The following is a 20,566-nucleotide window of genomic DNA, read 5'->3' as shown; positions in this document are numbered from 1 at the left end:
GAAAAGAAATAACAGAGCTTTAAATTGCTTTGAGTTCACTCACCGGGAAGGTGAAGGCTGGGCTCATCCTGGTGCTCGGGTGGGGTGTGAGGCAGGGATGCTGCATCGGATCCCCCAGAGCCATCTGTGAGAGCGGCCAGTTGGAGGAAGGCTAAAGAAAACCCATCATCAGTGCAAGCAAACTGCTTCCCTGCTAACCCCAAAAAGCCAGCTTAAAGCCTGCATCAGGAGATTTTACCCCTTGGCCAACACTTCTTTTGTAGTTTTACTGTGATTCCTCTGCTCGAGATATGGTGGTGCTCCAGAGGAACATCCAGTCTCCGTCCTTCATCCAGGAAGGACATCCCGGCACTTGTGCTGAGGGAACACAGTAATTTAAATTTCTCTCACAGACACGCTGTCCTTTTCCTGAGGGGTCAGGCTGCCTTGCATCTCACTCTGTCCCCCATGATCTGACAGTCCCCTGCCTTGGAGGGGCTCGATGAGGTTGTCCCATCTCCTTCTGTCAGTTTTGGGACTTGCTTCTTCCTGCTGCTTCCTGCAATTCTCAGAACAGTTGTGAAGGTCCTGGAAAATTACTCTGCGTTAAAAAATACATCAGAAAATGAGTACATTATTAATGGCCCTGCTGTCAGCACCATAAAATCCTGACCGAACAGCAAGGCAAGTTCTTTAATGAAGCACTGCTGGTGTAATCAAGTAACACCGCTGTCTGGAAGAGATGCTTTAGCTGAATTATTAGCCCTAATATTGAAAAATCAAAGTAAATATCAAAGGCTTGAGACACTTAGGAGGTTGAATGAGGTGACTTACTACTTTTTTTGTGATTTGCATAGCCTTGTTAGCTGGAATCAACATGACCTTACAACTGTCCCAGCAGGGAGAGCCTGGCTTCAGCCTGGAGGTGTTGGCTCTCAGCTGCGGGGTGGGAGCCCTGAGATCTGATCCTGGTCAACGGCTGTTTAACACCTGGGCACAACTTGGCCACCAGTTTGCATGGCCATTCCTCGAAGTGGCTGGCACCAAAAGGTGCAATGTGACCTGCTGCTCATTCACGGTGTGAGGAGGCACGCTGGTCCCAACCGGCTGGGTCCTGGCAGCACTTCCACTCCGCAGGTGTAAAACCTGGCATCGCCATGGAGGGTGGGGGACAGGTGTCTGGAGGGGGGGGATGGCCAAAGCAAGCTAACACCAAACTGTGCAAGCCCAGAAAAGGGCCAGGCTTTGCACCTGCCACCACGTGTGGTCCCATCTGGCTTCAGGAGCTAGGGGAGCATCTCACCTGGTCGTGATGGGTTTTCATGGAGGAGGAAAGTTCATATCTCCTTGCTGTGTTTCACTGTCTACCCACAGTGGCAAGGTGTAGGAGCTGACAGAATTTAAAATATCACAAATATCACTTCAGCTCCAAAACTGAAGGCTGGAGGCAGCCAAGAGCCGCTATACAAGGGTGCATGACAGAAAGTCTCAGCAGTTAGCCCTGGCTGTTGCTAAACACATTGGCTATTGCAAGGGGGAAAATCTGAATCAGAAATAATGAAACAAGTGCAGAGACCTGCAGATGGGAAGAGTGGAGACCACTGTTCCCTGAACACTGGGAGCATCCCAGCACTGGCCTGAAAGGGATCATCCCTCCCACGTGAACCTTGCCAGGACCAGTCCTCCTCAGGGCTCCGGCTTCTTGCTTTCATTGCCTGGTGAATAGTAAGAGACCTCCCCAGGCCCTTGTTTTGCCAGAGAGGTACGAACAGCTTTCCATGACCTTCATGGATCTGTGTTTCCCATGCCCAAGGAGCAGGAAAGCTGAGCTGTGTCCTGCCTCAGGGAGTGACCATAAGCAGAGAGGCCCTGAAGGAAATCTCCAACACGTCAAGTTTCCTTTCCACCCTGCGATGGAGGGGCAGCCTGCACTGTAAAGGATGGGGAGAAGAACATCTAATCAGTTACATCCCAAAATATCAGGTTAACTGGGATCTGTAGCTTCTCCAAGGGATCAGCCCAATATGCCATGAAAAAGGATGGACTTCTGCCCTCTTTTTGGAATAGCAAGTGAGACTCTCCCCCACTGCAAGCAAATGCTTCCCCAGATCATCCCATCTATTTCCCCATATTTCCCCCTATCTGTGAGAGACAGTTCAGAAGGAAAAGGTGATTTTACTTCAAAGAAATCTGTTTTCACTTGCTCAGTGTCTCACACCCACATACTCACAGCACCAGGACAAATATCCAGCGTTCAGGCTCTGAGACTTATCTCCAGGTGGTCTGTCCAGAGCTCCTTGCAATGACACGGAGAAGCAATGCCAGCTAGCGAGTCGTCACATCTGGGCTCTCAGGCTGCTGACCATGCATTGGCTTTGGATGTAACTTTTGGTATCATTTATGAGTTGACCTGTATTTTCATGTTGGTCCACCACTGTGAGTCAATGGGAAATGCTGCTGATCTACACACTTCCGACTCTTTTTTTTTTTTTAAGACTCCTTTAGCCTCCTTTTTTGGGCATAGCTTATCCTTAATTTTATGCTGTTCTTTGCTTTAGGCTGGCTTTTGTTTTTCCAGTGAGTCTGCCTTGAAAAGCTACCCACGGATGTGCTCTAATCTGAATTAACTCGGTGCCATCAATGCCTGATATTCTTTTATCCCTTTTTGACATTTCTTCCTGAGCTTTGACCCCTCATTCAGACTTCACGTTTCTACTACACACACCCATAGATGCCCACAGACAGGTCTTTTAAAGGAAGCCCAGTCTACTCCTGTCCTTTGCTCTGGTCTGGGAAGGTTTTGTCAATAAGGCATGACTTTGGAGAGCTTTTTGCCTTTTCCTATATCCTGCTGCTGGGCAGCCTTGTGAGGATGGTGGCTGGCACCTGCTCAGCCAAGGGGGACACAAAGACTTTTTCATACTCTTCAGTCTGGGGTCTGCTGGTGGTGATGGGCAATTCTGGCATCGCTTCTCCTTCCTAACCAAGCTCCTCACGCCATGAGCCAGGGCAAAAGGCATGAAGAACTGGGTGCCAGGATGGTTTCAGTAATTTTATTCTTCACATGTAAAGCCCTCACTAAGAGCCTTTGTCTTCCCAGCCTTTTCTTTCTTCTCCCTTAAGGAAGGCTTGCATCCATATTTAACTGCTGGGCAAGTTGATGCAGCTACGGTGAAGCAAGGAGTCCTTCGGCTTCCAACCATTCCCCCTTCTCCTGTCCAGCTGGTACAACTCTAATGGCATGTCCCCTCTTGCTGGTCATTGCCATCTTCACACTGTTGCTGGAAATGGAGGGTTTATAAACTGTAGCTCAAAAAATGTCGCTGAACGTGTGGGTTGGCTGTGTTGGACAGAAGATAATTTGTGGTGAAATCCACAAAACGTCTGGGATTTGTAAATGTTTTCATGATGACTTGGCTCTTCTCCAGATACTCCCATCTACTGACAAACACGAGCCATGAATCACTGAGCACAGGAAAATCTTCCAAGCCCTTGACTTCCTCCTCACCCAGCTCTGCTAGGCTGCCAGCTTTGCTAGCACTCGCTGCCCGATGGGGAATGAGGCCTTCAGGGTCAAGGTGAAGGAGATGCTCGGCAGCCCCACAGATGCTGTGTAGAGGTCTCTGGGCAAAGGCGGTGGAGCTGTGGCACACTGGCTTTTCTGGGCAGCATCCCATGGGACAGAGCAGTGCTAGGACTGCCCTGGCTGATGTCAGGGCTAGGCTCCTTGACATGGCCCAGAGATTACCTCCTTTCCCAGAGAGGGGATTTGCTTTCCACTGCTGAAGGTGGGGCCCAGGCAGTTTTCTGCCTGATATCAGCTGGAGTTAGTGATGCCTTTCTGCAGACTGTGCTGTTCGGGGTCTTGCAGAGCTCCTTGCTGGCTGCCTGCAGTGATTCCCATCAATCCTGATTTTTGGACTCAGGAGTAAACCTCCAGCCAGCTGGCTTAGCAAGAAAAGCCCTCAGGAGCTGCTCCCACAGGGCATATTTGCCATTTGTCACCCTGTATCCAGCAGGACCCAAAGGCAGGATGGTGACTCACCCGAGCCAGGCAGGCTGGCTGCTGAGGACCGTTCACGTCAACCCAAGTCATAAAATACTCGACTGTTGATTCACAAACACAGTGGCTGGCAGCAGCCTGTTGGCTACTGGGGGACAGACTCACAAAAATAGTTGATTTCCCTCTATCCATGAGCCCATGTGTTTCTTTTCCTGTCTCCATCCCTTAGTCAGGCCAGGAGAAGGCAGGGAAGTGATTTCCAGGCAGCTTCTGGTCTCCACCATCTCCCAGTCTCTCCAAGTAGAAAGCACTAAAGGGAGCCCCTCTTTGTCAGAGCTGCTCACGTGGGCTGTTACAGCAGCCATGCTTCGAACCCTGCATCCCTGCATCCCCTGTGCCTGGAAAAGCAGCACATCCCTGTAAGGTGGACATCCTATGGGGTGCCTCGGTGGCTTGGTGGTGTGCCCTGCAGAGTCACTCAGCCAGGATCACAGGCAAGAGCATGCACGCAATGCTGTTCCTGGGGCTGCATAGTGACAGCTAATGGCACGTCCTCCCTCAGGAGGAAGTTACACTTGGGGGTCCTCTCCCTCTTCTGCTCCAATGAGCCCCAGTGCTCAGATCTGCTATGAAGATAACGACAAGGTTCTGCCAAGGAGGGCCTCCTCTGGCTGGGGGATGCCGGTATTTATGCCAATATAGCCTCTAACTACGGCATGGAGCCCTACACCCCTTCTTCAGATGTGTGCAGTATGTGATATGTACCCCATCCGTAAGCACAATGGAGCCCAGGGACCTGAGGCCACAGCAATTCCTGGAAAGACACTTTCTGTTTCCTCCTAAATCACCTTCACTTTCAACACTCCACACAGGGAAATGTCGGGTCTCCCCATGGGTGTGCTATGTTCTGCGTTGGTGAAGCCCCTTCGATCCCAGGACTAGTTTGAAGACTTGGTCAGAGGCCAGTCCGCTGTCTCAGTCTGATCCAAGCAATTACCTCAAGAAGGACAAACATGTCACTATTTTGCTGCCAGGGATTGCCAGAGATGTGAGCCCACTCTCCCTACCTGCAGAGCTTGTCCTGTGCATTTCCAGCACCTCTTTTCCTTGGCTTACAGCAGAGGTTTTTTTCTCCATCTCTTACATTTCTACCTTACTTTTCTTGTGATGGCTCTCCCAAAACAGATCAATGAGCAAATTCCAACTAGTCTGGCACAAGGTGATAGTTGATCTGGGAGCAGGATTTCCAAATACATTGACCACCTAATTGGCCCCGGTGTCTCCTCAGAGGCAGGAGCTGCTATGCCATCTTCTGGATGTTAGGGGAGGGCTAGAGATGATGTGGAGCAGCAGGAAAGGAAATTTCCTCCAAAATCCACCACAGACAAACCCATCCTCTCTGCCCCTTGCACCCCTCAGGTCTGGATTTGCAGGGGCAGCTCGGTCTCTCTGGCAACCCTGTGCAGATCCTGCAGAGATGGGCTGGGCATCTTCGAATGGCAAGTAGAGGACAGCAACATCTCTCCCAGCTTCAGCAGAACAGTCCAAGGTTGGGATTAGGAAAGGATACTCCACAATTTCTACTGCAAAACATTGCCACTTGCGGGAAAGACCTGGGAATTTGTTTTGCTGCTTCCCACCTCCTTGTTAGTGATGGGACATCAGACTGCACCTGCTTCCCACTCCCGTAGGAGACATGCCAGGAAGGGAAAAGGAGAACAGAAATGTTTTGGTGGTCAGACACATGCCCCCAAAGCTTTGCCAACTTTCTGGCATTGCAGTACTTAGCCATCACATGGCAGAAGTGTTCTCCCTGAAGACTTTGAGATCTTAGGAAAATGCCTCATTCTGAGCTGGACCGACACACAAGCTTTATGGAATCTTTCACAGAAGGAAAGCGACCGAGATGTTTTGTTTTGGAAACACCTGCTGTCCAAACAGTTTGCTATTTCTGAAACCAAACTATTCACAATTTCCTACAAACCTGGAAGCCGCTGCTTCCTGCCAGCTGCACTGGATGTGGCTGAGGAGCACAGGAGGTCTGGGACTTGTGGTGGCCTCAGAGCTGGGTGGGTAAATGAGCCAGCAGGGAAGCAGGCAGAGCTCAGAGATACCAGCTTGCACTCGGTCAAAATCAGCACGTCGCATGTTCCACTACGCTGCATTCTGCCAAAACCATCTGCCAGTGAGCTCCCAGCCTGTCCCAGTCCTACTTCCCAAGGAGATATGTATCATTTAGCACACTGCAGCAGAGAAGTGACAGCCAGAACGGGTAAGCACTGGGCAGCTATGAAGGCTCAGCATGCGGCTTCATGCCACCGGACCCCAAAAGCTCTTCTTCCCAGGCAAGCCTTGAGTCCCTGCTTTCGGGGCACCACCTGAGCAGCGGCACCTTTGTACGGGAAGGTGATGGTGTCTGATGGGATGGTTAGACTAGACAGTCAGTGGTATGGGCCAGTTCTCTTCCCACAAGGACATCTTCCACTGGCTGGTAGATGTGCCCCTTCTGACCATAAATATCATGACGTTTCCAGTGGTCTCACACCCTCTTCTGCACAGGTTTTCCTACAGGGTACCTGCCAAGGAGTGCCCTTGAAGAAGGCCAGGATAAGGCCAGGGTTGGAGAACCAACAAGCTACAAAGAATGAAGTATTTCAAACTCAAGAGGCACAGAACATGTGTCCTGACAGTGGCTCTCTGTCAAATGCCTCTCGGGTGAGTGTCATCCTTTACTGGCAGATGATTTTCTTTATCAGCAGATTTCCTTCTTGGGACTTCTGTGCTTGGTGAATGACTCGTACCCCCAGGACATGATCACTGATGTGGCCAAGGGAAAGGTCCTTGCTTCTGCCAGAACTGCAGGGACTCAAACCACGGGCCATATCTGTCTGTACGCTTGTGTTTAGTTTGGTTAAACCAACAAGGGAGAGCAGAACAGCAATGCAGGTGATGTGTGGTGTTCCAAAACCCACCCCTGATGATACTGCTCATGGCCACAGCATCTCTGCGGGTCTTCCCAAGATACCGTCTCTCTCCAGGTACAAGTGTGGGTTTGAGCTCAGTTTTTACCGATGGCACTAGGCTTCTAGAGAGGTCACGCTGCATTACAGAGGCCAACCGGTAATTTGGAGAGGTTAGTATTAGAGGTCTCATACAAACGATACTTAATCCTTAATGGAAAAGTTAGACCAAAAGAGATGGTTTGGGAAACCCCACAGGAAGTTTGCGGTGTGTGGAGAGCAAGTCTCCCCCAAACATGTACGGTGCAGTCTGCAGGGAAGGAGTCTATTTTCTGGGGATTTGCAATGAAGTTTTCATTCAGCATTGGAATTAAAATTCATTTTATTATGGGACCTTTAAATATTTCCAGAGCCTGACCTTTTCTGGAGGCTGTTGACTAATTAATGTCTGGTCTGGTATTCTTCAAACTTTCCACATAGTTCAACTTGTTGCCAGCTGCTTTCAAACACATTTTTCAAGAAATTAGGTTGTAATTAAGTACAGTTATTAACGACTGTTTTTCCTGCCTTTCCCATTGGGTTTGCAACTTACTTTGCTCCATGTGGCAGAAGAGATGGCCAATATTTCATGGGGTGAGTGAAGGAATGTCTAATACGATCTTTGACATGTTGATTTGACTCAGCTCCAACTCTGCAACACATAGTGGTGACCACCAAACCACACAGGAGAAACCTGGGCAGAAAAGCCCAGTCAGGGTCACGTCCCTGTGGTCAAGCTGACAGATGGAGCAGGGAGCTCCTTCAACCTTGGAAAGCCAGCACGTGGGGTGAGCGGTTCATGCAGATGGGACAACGCACTGGTTGGAGGATGGAGAGGGAGAAGGATGGAAAGGAGAAGCTGGAGACCCACTGGAGTGAGTGGAATTGCTCTCGTGCTTAAAATTCGGGGCATGCTTATCTGGGAGCTCTGCAAATAATGTCAAGCTCATTCATGTGAACGCTCCTCTCCTGCCTGGTCCTCTCTCCGCCCAAGAGGGACTAACAGAGAGACCCATGTGTGGAGAGAGCAGATGGAACCGAAAGCAGCCAAGAAGGGAAGCGGCACTCCTACACAGAGCCCAGAAAGGTTTTACACGCTCTCCGCTCTCCGGTGTCGCTGAGGTCACTCCTTTTTGTCAGGCACATGGCAGAAAATCCCCCTCTAAGCCCCAGATCTCGGAGGCATTATAATAATAAAAGCCTGGGCTGAAGCGTCTGAGCAAACACATCGGCTGAGCAAATGTTTTTCCCCAGCCCCAGGACCAGGTTATTCTGGGAACTGGCAGTGCTGAAACATCAAGGCAGCAACATCATCTGGTGAAGTCTGCTGCCAGAGGGTCGCAGGGGTGCAGGGGGTGATGGGCAGGTGAGGGAGCCCACCCACGAGACGGGGACAAGGCGGGTGTATAGCACCTATTTAATTTCCTGACTGGCCTTCAGCTGAGCCCTGGCAGCTCCGGGCAGCCAAGGCAGCCAGGGTGGAGGCAAACAGATGCTGACAAGTAACGCACACGTGCACGGACACAGGGGTGCAGACGTAAACAGCCCCTTGCCAGAGGGCTGGGATTTCTCCAGGCATTTTACACCCCCTTTTTTTTTCGAGGGTCTTACCCTTTTTCCTTTTGCTTCCTCCCAGTGGCCCAGATGCCACGTGTTCCCAGTAGGGTGGAGGAGTCCTGCGAACTGGCACCACCTTGGCCACGAGGATGAGTGTGCACGCAAGCACACATGGGCTCACACACATGCACACTGCTTCTGGCATGTGTATTTGCACACGGTGCACGACAGGTCTACAGGCACAGTGTGTCCCACACCCATCTGGGTGATGGGCCACCATGGGCACTGATGCTAGAGGTATCCCAATGGTACAGAAATACGTCTTTGATCTTCTCCCAACCACAAAAGCCACGTTCAGGAGCAAATGATGAGAATAAGCCCAGCAGTCACCTGCCTGGAGAGCATCCTTTCTCCCTGTGCAGCTCCAGCCACAGCTGAGACTTGTCCCCCCTTGTGTTTTATCAGCAGATGTCCACACATCTCAGTCAGGCTGTGTTGCAGTTTATCAGCAACTCCTGCCTGCCCTTCAGCACCTGGGATCAGGTTTTGGCTGATCTTTATGGGGTCAGCACTTGATGCCAGCCCTGGAAACAGCTGGAGGAAGAAGACAAGGAGGTGGGGAGAGAGGCGATGGGGAGATGAGCTGCTGATGGAGGTGAAAGGAGCAAGGTGGGACTTGGCATCCATCAGGACCCAGGGCAGCCTGTGGTCATTCCCAGAATTGGAGCAAGGCTGGTTTCTCTGAAAGGATGAACAACAGGCCGGCTCCATCAGCTCAGCCGCTAGGAAGGACGGAGCAGAGCCAAAAATCCAGGAGAAAAATGTTATGCAAAATTGTTCATCTGTTACTGATTGGGAGGTTGAGAGCTCAATTCAAACCACCCAATAAAACTGGCTTGGACAAGAATTTCCTGAATCCCAGAGTAAGTGAATAAAGATGTTTCAGGAGTTCAGGGCCGCAGTTGGGTGGTTTGCACACAATTTGCTGTTGGTTTCACCCTTTGTTGCTTAATGAAGAACAGAAGGAGGATCTCCCATCTCATTCGACCAAGGGAAAAAATTATTTCTTCTAAATTTAAATTAATTTCCTGTTGCAGGCGCAGCTCTGTTTATCTGACCTACACAAGGGCTCCATCTTGGATTGCAGCTCCTTCTGCTCCGCACAAGACACTCTTCCCCCCAGAGGACTGCAGTGTCCCCAGGCTGGTGACGTTTCGTCAGCATGGCAGGGTTTTGGCAAGCTCAGAGGCTGAAAAGCTAGCGGCCAGGGACGCTTCGAAAGCCAGGTCTCAGTTCAGAGGAAAAAAACCTGCAATTTTGCATACCCTGTGCGTCCCCCTCTGACTCCCTCTGCACCCAGGTGTGCCCTTGGAGGAAGCCCTGAGGAGCGGTGTGTGCTCAGCACGACTGCAAGGGCTGAGCACCAGCCAGGTTCCACGTGGAGCGCATCCCACGCCACGCTCGCTGGGGACCGAGGGGATTCCCCGCCCTTGCAGCATCTGATATTGGAGAGCTGTTGCACCAGGGGGCTTGCACAACCCTGAAAATCACTTATTTTAATAAGCTTCTTATTCATGGTGAGGGAAAGGAGCCAGGCCGTATGTGCTGAAGTCTTTAAAAAAGTTTCCAAGTCATGGCTACATCTCGCTCCTACAGGCATCAATCTATACATCTACCCATCTCCCTCGCTCTATCTACATCATTTACTTTGCTAGTAAATGCTGAAGTCCCTTTACAAACTGCCAGCCTTTAAGTCACCTGACACCCGAATCATTCCTCTAAGCGGCATCATATGTCTTGCAGGGACTTCAAGCTCTAATTAAGTGTGGAAAAGGGATGGAGATCCCTCGAGATACCAGAGATCAAATTTTAAAGGAGGACAACTAGATCAGAACAAAAGATAAAGAATCATCACAAGAAACTTCCAGGCTCTTCATTCAAGGGCCCATCTCTCTAAACCCCACGCTTAACTTTGCATAAAACCATCTCCAGAATATTCCCCTTTGCAGAATTTCTGGAGAACCCAACTTATTAGGAGTCCAAAGGCTCCAAGGATGAAGAAAGCTAATTTGCAGCTCTGGGTCTGGAGTTGTTACCACCGTACTGTAAAATGTAGCTTGTCTAGATGGCAACCCAGGGAAAATATGACAGTAACTGTCAGCAGGAATGTGATGGGTATGAACACCAAGGAGAGTCATGCTTTCACAGAGCCCCACAGGAGGATCAGCGGGAGTAATGGGATGTATGCGAGCAACAGCATATTTAGGCAAAATATCAGGAAACGTTTCCATCTCAGCTATTAGTTTTATTAGGAAAAGTCTCCCGTGGGAAACTGGAAGCTGCATCACTTGACTCACTCCAAGCTAAAACACTAGATAACATGGAGCGGAGAACAGGCGTGTGTTGGCGGGGGCAGATGGCCCAGATGACCTAATGGTCTTTTCCATCACTCCGATTACAATCTAGCCCGGGTAGAGGCTCTTTGCTCGTCTCCATCTGACTCAGGGTAATGACAGGCTGGAGAATAACATGTGAGTTTGTTCCAGTGTTATTTTCCAGTTTCTTCGTTTGAGGTCTCTGGGTAAAAGATGGGCTGTGGAGTGACCTCAGCTGAAGTGACAATATTTCCCAGTCCTCTTGCCAGGTCCTCCTTCTTGTAGGGCTTGTGTGTCTTGGCATGGGGGCTGCGGGGTGGCATGGGCCCCAGAGGCCAGGTCCTGGTTCAAAAATGGGCACTTAGCAAAGAGTGGAGGAAATACAGATACAAAAGCCACCCAGAAAATCTAGAAGAGCATCTCACCAGCTTTTGCCACCTGAGACGTGGCTGCTCCTGGGTCAGTTATTGCCTTTTCTTGGTGGTTGCTGGTTTCCCATAGAGGGACGATGGGAGCAGCAGGAGATGCAAGCAGTTTCAGTGCAGCCAAACAAGCAGAAGGGGGTGAGTGCATCTTCCCAGTGTTCAGGAGGGAAAGCATATCTTTGCTGAGATGGAGCCAGGAGAAATCCAGAGCTTCATCTCATCTCCAAAGAGAACCTTTGGGGGAAGGCTGTTCCTCTGAAAGCAAAGCTTTTCCCAACTCCTCAGACCTCCTGCCATGGTCCAAGCTGGCCAGAGGTGTGCAGACTGCCACCTGCTTGGCTGATAGCCATGTGGGATCCATGCTGGGGTCCCTCCTCTCCCCTGGGGTGGAGGTCTGGGCTCTCCCTCAAGTGGGGACCTCTAAGCCTGTGGTAGTTCCCCATCCCATTATCCTTAATGTCTGGGAGCGCTATTCCTTCTTCTCAGCTGACTTCACTCTCCTCCTCCTCCTTCAAATCCCCTTTTTAAACTATTCTGTCAGAAATCTGCCAGCCTCTGCCCTCCCAGCCTGCCCGGGCTGTCCTGCCTGGGGGATACAGGGCAGTAACACACAGCACAGACTGCCCTATGCTCTTCAAAGCCGAGATGAAACAAGCTGATGGTTTTCACAGCCTCAGCCTGCCCTTCTCCCTGCCACACACAGAGCCGAGGGGGGCGTGTAGGCAGAGAGCGAACAGCTCTGGGGTCCCGCTGGTGGCTCGGGAGCCCATCCAGCTCCTCTGCTGACACCTCCCAGCCAGCCTCTGGCTTCTCAGCCTTTGGGCTTGACACCGGCTCTTCGGTGACACAGGTGTGATCAAGCTCTTTTCCAAGCTCCTGCCACTGCAAACTACTTAACCGAAGTTCGCCTCTTAACATTAAAGATATTTTTAAGTGCTTTATTAAGGGGCACCATAATACTTCAATACTTTGTTAACGAAGAGCTTTGACAGCTAGATGCAAAGTAGCTCCTTGAGATGTGCAGCGAGGGCATCCAGAGGAGGGTGTGCAATCCCAGCCTGTGCTGCAGGGAAGGAGAGGCAGCACCGGGCAGAGCCCTGCCGGCGGTGCAGAGCATGGGATGCAGCGGGGTGCTGCTGCCCCAGCTCCCTACATCCCGGGGGTGGGTGAGGATCCTGAGCTCTGCTAAGAGACACATGCACAAATGGCGGATAAAGAATTTGGGGGGATTCCGATAGTGCATTTCATTGATGCTTGTTGGCTATTTGAAAAATGGGACTTGAAAAATGAGAACTCTTGTTGTCATTTGGCGTTTCACTTTGCTGCTAGGCTAGGAGCTGTCTGGGATTCCCTGCAGCTGCAGAAGAAAGGTGGATCCCTCCAAACAGCATGTGCTTTCAGTATTTCAGATGCTTTTTCAGAGTGGGATGCACTGTCTCTGTCAACCCCATGATATCCTTCTCAAAATGCAAACCTGGGACTGCCTGTGATGCTTCCGAGAAAGTTCTCATGTTAGAAATACCTGACATAATGTTGTAGAAATCAACTGGAATGGTCTGCACTGTGCAAAGTGGTGACAAAGATTTTCCTTCCCTGTTGGAAGCAACTGGTATGCTGCAAGCCCAAGAACTTCATGGGAAAAGCTTGTTTACGGGATTAATGACAGCTCAGAGTGGTTGCCTGGGATGGGATAAATTCTTATCTAAAGAAAAACACAGATGGATACTTGATGGCACAGGAAGAAATCAGGATGGAGGGATGAGGGGTTCATAGGCACCAGAATACAGAAACCCACGGACACTTCAGTCAACATTTAATGACTGCTTGATATCAGATGTGCAGGCCACCTCTGTGGCGAGGGACCAGGGAAAGCAGGGACTCTGGAGAGGGTTTAGGCTTCCCCAAAACCCAGGGAATAGAAATTCCCACTGCTGTTGCAAGGCTGAATATGATTCTGATATGCACAAGCAGGGAATATCACGGAGGTGGCATTACTCCTGCATGTGATTTTAGTGACATCATCACCAAAATGGTACATTCAGGTCTAGGGCTTATGCTTGAGAGTGGCACAGAAAACTTGGAAAAGACTCAGGAAAGAACTAGAAAATTATCCCAGGGCTAGAAATCATTCTCAGTGAGAGGCTAACAGAACATGATCTGTTTAGTTTATCTAGTTTTTAAGAGGTGATTTAATCATGGTCTGTGAGAACTGATGTGGGGGGATACTTCAAGTGCAAAAGGCTCTTTAAGAGGGCAGACAAAGACAGGAAAAGATCCAGGGATTGGAAAGCAAAGCTGGTGGCTGTCGAGCTGGAGATAAAGTAACTATTTTTAACAGTGGGAATAACTGACCATTGGAACAAGGAGCCCAGAGACGTGGCAAACTCTCCATCCCATACAGCCTTGAAACATAGACCAGCCGCTCTTCTGTGAATATGTGAACTGAAACGCAAACTGTTGGTCTTGGTGAAGTTATTAGAAAAGTGAATTTTCAGCTAAGAACACCTGAAATGACCTGTGGCGGCAAGAGAGAACTACTCCACCACATGCTGACACGGTGGTAGGGCCAGGCTTAGCTCCCACTGACGCTTGCAAAGGCAGACGAGCACAAAGCTGCGCTTGCTCTGCATAAAGTCCTACCTGAGATTGCAAAACTTTTGCTATTGGAACCTCCCTTTTCTTGTACATTCATCCATGTTGGTTCTTTAGTCTTTTGTATCAACGAACTGTTCCCAGGAGCTCATTCTGTAGCTGGCAAATGTGAACAAATACCTTTCTGCATCTGACTGATATTTTGAAAATGTATTCTCATGGGGAGAAAGCTCCTAGGAAGTTACCTAGAACAAACCCTCCTCAAACAGGAGGGGCATGGCTGGGTCTTATGGCAGTTCAGTTGCTACTTCTCACGTTCAGCAGAGCTCAGCTTCTCCCTCGTGAACTGGCTGTAACACTTCTCAGCACAGCCTGACAAGGGGGACATCATGAAGGTGTCAAGGGCAGGTTTTCATTTGCAGATTGTTACCTTTGGTGAGGAACCTGGCTGGTGACCCTTGCAGGGGGAGTCTCCCCCTGTTCCTCAGCGTGCAGTAGAATTAATTTCCCCAGGCACTGCTACGAGGCAGCCCCCAGGTCTCATTAATCCCAAACTCATTTGGTTGCCCAATTTGGAAATTTCTGAAATTCCCCGATGAGGCAGATCTAGAATAACAGCAGAAACAAATTTTATTCTAGAAAAGCAAAAGGCTGAATTTTTCAGAACAAACCTGAAAGCAAACTTGCTGAAAGAAAAGCCATGCCTGGACTTCTCCTGACAACATCTGCTTGAGGATCAGCAGAGAAGGTGTTGGGTCCTGTAGGTGCAGGTGCCAAAGAGGCAGCTCAGGTCCACCTCCCTCCCCAAATGCTTTGCTTAGGAACTCCCCCTTCCCAGTTATACTGGAGGGTTAGCAGATATGCTGAGTCTCATTTTGGGAGTTTGCCCTGCTGCCTCTAGGAAGATCAATATCATAGCTTATCTTTCATGACTGTGGCAATGAAAACGATGCTGGACTGCAGCTGGAGCAGCAGAAGTCTTTTATGGGCTGCTTTCACCCAGGAGGAGTTAGTGGACTCCCCATGTCTCCAGGCACCTTCTGTGGCATCACAACACGTAGTTTCTGAATTATGCAGACTGTCACTCCCAGGACATGCTGCAAATGGCTCCCAGGGCATTGCTGGACTTCATTACAACAATTACAGCACACAAATAACCTAGCTTTGCTCTATGGAGCCCTCCTCCACATCTCACGAGTCTAGGAAGGTCACAGTACTGCCAGGTTAAAACGTCTTCTGGTCTGTCGGATGTAGGTAGGTCTTTGCACCTCAAACATCCTTTCTCTGACGTGAAGGCTCAGACAAGCTTTGTGGCAGGGAGGTTGCATCTGACGTTGCCGTGACCTAAACCACAGGCTCCCCACATGGCAGCCAAGCTGGCCACCTCTCTGGTCGACTGCCCAGCAGGAAGGCTGATGCAAATAGCAACTGTGGATGCTGGCACTTGCTGGAGGACAGCACAAACACGCATCTGTGTCGCTTGCCAGTTGCTATTCAGCACCCATCTTCCTTCTGGTTGTAAAGCTTTGGGTCCACCCACTCCACGAGCAGAAACCACCACGTGTGGCCAAGCAGCCCGGTCAGGCATCGTGGTGAATGAACAACAAATGAGCAAAAAATATTCTGAAAATAGTTTGAGGCTAAATATTGTTTGTTCAAGTGACTTGACCGAGACCCACAAATGAGGAAGTCACTGGCAGGAACTGAGATCATGCTGGGAAGGATTCGGAAGAGAGTGAAATTCATCTGCTCCTTTGTCTCACTGGACAATCACAGCTTTCATCCATTTCAAAATGCGCCTCATGCTTGAAGCCAGAGTGGATGCTTTGGTCAAACTATTCAGCACATTGAAATCCTGGGCTTAAACTGTAGCCCTCAGCTCATTGCCGCACACAAGGTTTATCCAAGCACGTTACCAAGGCTGTGAGGAGTCCTGGATCCTGGTGGAGATGTGAAGAAAAACAACTGCATCCTTACGCACCAGTTTCTGTGCCCTGGGAAGGACTGAGAACTTCTTAATTACTTCTCTGAGAAGCTAGGAATATGTTGGGAACTGAGAGATGGAGATGGAGCCTTCATCCTAATTCAGCCCAACCTGTTTAACCCATCTCTTGTTGCTTCCTACGTATCTAATGAGTACTTTCTTCTAACGGAGCACTTGCAGTAAGATTAAGACCTGTATTAGTCAGGTGGGAAGACGATTCATTATTATGATGTCCTAGCTCTGCCTGAACCTCGCACCATGCCTCCTGCGCAGGTGGGATTCATTTGTAAATCAATCTCAATAATTTAGGAGAAATATATTGGAAAAAGCACATGGGTTATTTGCCTCTGCAAAGACCCTGAGGAGAAAGAACTAAAACTGAGTGGCCTGCATGGGTGTCTGTACGACATGTGGTACACAGCCTCTGCTGATGGGAGTACCGGATTTGTGTGACACTGGCAAGACCTCACTGGGCCCATGCTGGGACTGGATGTGTCTTCTTGCCTCTGGACCAGGGCAGCTCTATCCACCGCCTGCATTTTCTTGGTGAGGATGTGCGTGGAGCTGTGGCCCACCCCTGGGCTGCATCTCCAGCAGAGAGAGGCACAGCAAGACCATGGTTCCAGCACGAGCCACAGGCACTTCAGGGCTGTGCAGGCAAGGATCTAGCTGCCAAGGGTGTTATGTGTTTGTGTCTGAATGTGGATGGTCTCGATGCCTGGACATGGACACAGCACACACTTCCCCGTGTGCTTCCTCCCTATCAATAAGAGCTTGCCCTCCCCGTGATGAGAGTGGAGGTTATCCTCATGTCACATCCCTCAGTCCCATTGCTGAGACGCCCCATTAGCTGAGTGTTAAGTGATGGAAAAATCCTGCAGGAGAAAATTAGAATAGGGAATTAGAGGCAATAGGAATATAAGAGACGCCTTACTGGGTCAGAGCTATGGCTCGTCCTGCATCTAGCAGGGGCAATAGAAATGCTGTTTTGGGTGAGCCTTCTGCAGCCCAAGCACTTCATACTTTATCATCCACGGTCCCTGGGCTTGGGACAGCAGAAGGCACATCCCTGCTCGTTCCCTCTGATATTCCCTTATGGACCTGCTATCCATTAGCTGGTCTAATCCCTTTCTGACCATGCTGACAGCATCTCCCTCCACAGCCTCTTGTGGCAGTAAATTCCTGAAGTTTTACTCACTGCATGAAGAAATCTTTCCTTTTCTCTGTTTCAGAATGATATCCTACCAGTTCCACTGACTGCCCCTAGTTCTTGCCCTTGGGATTTTATTTCATCTTCACCTGATTCACCACCTTGGGGATTTTGAGAACTTCAGTCATATCCCCCACAGTATGCTCCTCTGAAAAATCAGGAATCTCAACCTTTTCAGTGTCTCTTCACAAGACAACTGCTCCAGCCCCTTGTTCATTTTAATTTTAAATTGTATTGCCCTTCCTATATGAAAGTTAGAGCCTCCAGGTTTGTTTCTATCCTCTGGTTAGCTCTGGAGAAGATCTGACAGAACTTCTCTAGGGGTTGTAATTGTGGTGAGTGAACATTCAGCTACTTGGAAATATATCCTAAAAATATCAAATGCCTTGTTTGTGGTGTTGGCTATAGTCCTTCTGGATTTACAGTTTCTTTATAGGGTATTGCTCTTTATAGCGTTGCTCCAGCAACCTGTATTGGAAGTTGAAGATGCGAGTGACCTACTACTAAAGAAAATCTCAGGAACTGTCTCAGCTCTGCAGAGAGAAAAGGCTGTTGTGGTTTAACCTCAGGCTGAGGAACAGCAAAATTGTGAAGACAACCTCAGACTGAGGTCAAAAATCTCACAGGCTGATGTCCCTGGTGGCTTACCATAAACATGCATTTATTTAACACCGCATGTGGTCCTGCAGCATTTGCAGGAGAATGGTTGATGTGTCTCATCCTGCTTCCAGAGCTGTCCGGAGATCCCAAATCTTTGCTCTGCAGAAGCACAGCTGAAGAGTCTCTTCTCAAGGCTCACTGCAAAGGTTAAGCTGCATCAAAGGAAGTTTTTTTCCAGAGTTGGGGTTGAAGGAGAGAGCTCTGGTACAGCCGCATGCAGTCTGTGTGGCTGTGATGGTCCCTCAGGCCATCAGAAGGGCTTTGGGACAGAGAAGGCAAGCATTTATTTGTAAACTTTCCCGTCTCCTGAAACGCTCACTGATGAATAAATGCATAAAACCCAGCTCTCCTCTGTGTTTCATCTGCTTCAGCTTCTGCAAAAGCATTGACCTCGTGCACAGCAATGAAGCTAAACATCTCCCCAACTTTATGTTCATCCCACACTTCCTGCTCCTTCCTGGCCCCATGTTTGTGTGTTCCCACCCTAGGAAAGCCCAGGTAGAGCTTGCACTTGGCTCTTGAGCCTGGTGCCCAACAGCGGCAGCTCTCCAGTGAGGATTCTGGTGGCAGGACACAGCCAGCCATCAGGCTCTGGTCCATCACAACCAGCACCGTGCATGCAGGAAGCCATGGGACAGGATGGGGCAGGACAGGGTAGCACGGCATCCAGGTGCCTGCTCTTCCCAGAAAACCAGGTGTGCAGCCAGCAGAGATCAACCACTCCAGAGTGCAGGGACCAAGGCCCAGGGACCGCAGTGAAGGGGCTCACCCGAGCTGGTGCCGCTCTCCCCAACATGCTGAACCACAGCTCAGGCAAGCACGGACCTGGGGGCTCTCTCCCCCCAGGGAAGGAGGTGTCCTACTGACCAGGGTCACGACTCATGCAGAGTCCCTTTGCCATGGCCACTGATCCCAGGGAGCAGAGGGTGGTGGGCGAGGAGATACCCATCTGCCCTGCCCCACTGCTCTGAGACCTCTGCATCCCACGCGGGTAGGTGGAGGCCTGCCCTCGGCTGTGCCCGCACAGATCCTGCGCAGCGCGAGTGGGACGCTGACCTCTCCCTGCACCAGGCTGGATGCTGCCGCCTGTGCTTTGGGACCCGCTGACTCACGCATCTGACTCACTCCAAGGCTGAATTTCCACTGCCCCAAGTTACTCTGTTTTGCTAAGCCATAATCCCCCCACCCCAGGGAGGCTCTCAGCCCTGCGGCAGGAGAGCAGCAGCTTTACTGCCAGTCAGCAAAGCGGCTGAGAAATGACAAATGGGTTCACGGTTTGGTGGCAGCATGTGCAGAACAGGGTCCTTGCACACAGCTATTGCCTGTACTTGCTACCTACTCACTGGGGCAGGGCAGGGAAGCCCAGGAGGACAACTCCAGCCTCCAGTGTTAGCCTCCTCCTGGAGGCTGCCTGGGACAAGAGCTGTCTGAGCCCAGGGCTCCAGCCCTAAAGCCACCCAGGGACCTGCCCGATGTGGTGCTCTGCTCCTAGCTGGCCACAGGCATCACCAGTGGACCACCCGGCTAGTGCTGCCTGGTGCTGCAGACTGGCCTTTCTGCTTTCCCATCTGGAATGGGGCACGTGGGGATGCATGGAGTAATTTGCCTTCCTCCTCAGGAAGGGATGCAGAGCCTTGCCCAGGTAAAAGGGGCTGCAAGATGCAGAGCTCAGGGGGAAAGGAGAGACCAGAACAAGTGTGCACCAACTCAGAGCTTGCCCTGGTTGCCTGATAGGAGTGGCTCATCTTGCCTTATGATTTCCAGTGCAATCTATGCCTCAAACCCCATCTCACCAGAGATGTCACACCCTCAGAGAGATGAACAGTCCTCCAGGAAGGTGCCCCTCTGACAGGTCCCTGTGCTGGCTGAGAGGTGCGAGAATCAGACCTTCCCTTTGGGCACAAGAAGAGGATCCACCCCAGGTCGGGGAGAGCAGGACTGGCCCGTCACTCGTCCCTACTGGTCCCAGGAGTGGGGTCTCCTCGGTCCAGCTTTGCTCCCAGTCCACGCTACAGTACTGCTGGAGCAGCAGACCCACTGCATTGGGAAGGGAAGGCAGGTGGGCTCATACCTAGCTGTTCTGAGTTACGTAGTGGGGATCTCTGGGATGCTCGTTGTCCCAGAGCCTCCTGCGCCTGGCCTAGTGCCTGCCTGCTCGTGCTTCCTTGCAGTTTATTTGCCAAAATCCCCACCAGATCCCAGTAAGATGGAGAAGCTCCACACTGTCCCTGGGGCCTGGCCAGGCTGGGAGCTCTCTTGGGAAGATCACAAAATGCTCACCATCCATCTGGTCTGTTGTCCCCATGCCTACCCATAGGTAGCCACCCATAGGTCAGTCTTAAGAAGAAATGTCCACAGCTGCCAGGTTAGGGCAGAGAAAAACATCTCCGAACTTCTATAGTGAGGAAGAATCCTGGTTCACAGCTCCCCCTGTGAGCGACCGAGATCGACAAGCGTGGGTTTTGGTTGCTTCTGCTAGCCTGCTATGGTTACCTGTGTCTTATCTGCACTATATCCCAACCAGGGCAGTCTTATCCCCACAAATATTTAAGCAGTTGTTGCTACAGAGATGATCAGCAGTGCCTCGTGAGGGATTACATGGCCCTTAGGGTCCAGCACCCTGGCAGGACCATGGTAGGACATGCCTCTAGCTCCAAATGAGAGCCCTTATCTCCAGGGATGGGGAGTTTGGATAGTATGGTTACATTTGCAACCACTTACCATGACTGAATCACTTTCTTTTTCTGGAGGTTCCCCATCCCAGGAGATCAGGTTAGATCAA

The 20,566-nt window shown here is 50.5% G+C and overlaps 1 long non-coding RNA gene across 1 annotated transcript in view; it reads right to left on the bottom strand.

Annotated features, from left to right (window-relative positions):
- Positions 1-14,644, bottom strand: part of LOC308060582 — a 57,113-nt gene extending 42,469 nt beyond the window's left edge. The window contains exon 1 of the long non-coding RNA XR_013926801.1: positions 44-14,644. This is a non-coding gene — a long non-coding RNA (uncharacterized lncRNA). The remainder of the gene's footprint in view (positions 1-43) is intronic.
- Positions 14,645-20,566: the final 5,922 nt, after the last annotated feature.

This window comes from Falco punctatus (assembly GCF_963210335.1).
Source record: "Falco punctatus genome assembly, chromosome: 3".
In the NCBI taxonomy this organism is placed as follows: Eukaryota; Metazoa; Chordata; class Aves; order Falconiformes; family Falconidae; genus Falco; species Falco punctatus.
The sequence above is the reverse complement of the archived record's forward strand: the minus strand, read 5'-3'. Positions and strand labels throughout refer to the sequence as shown.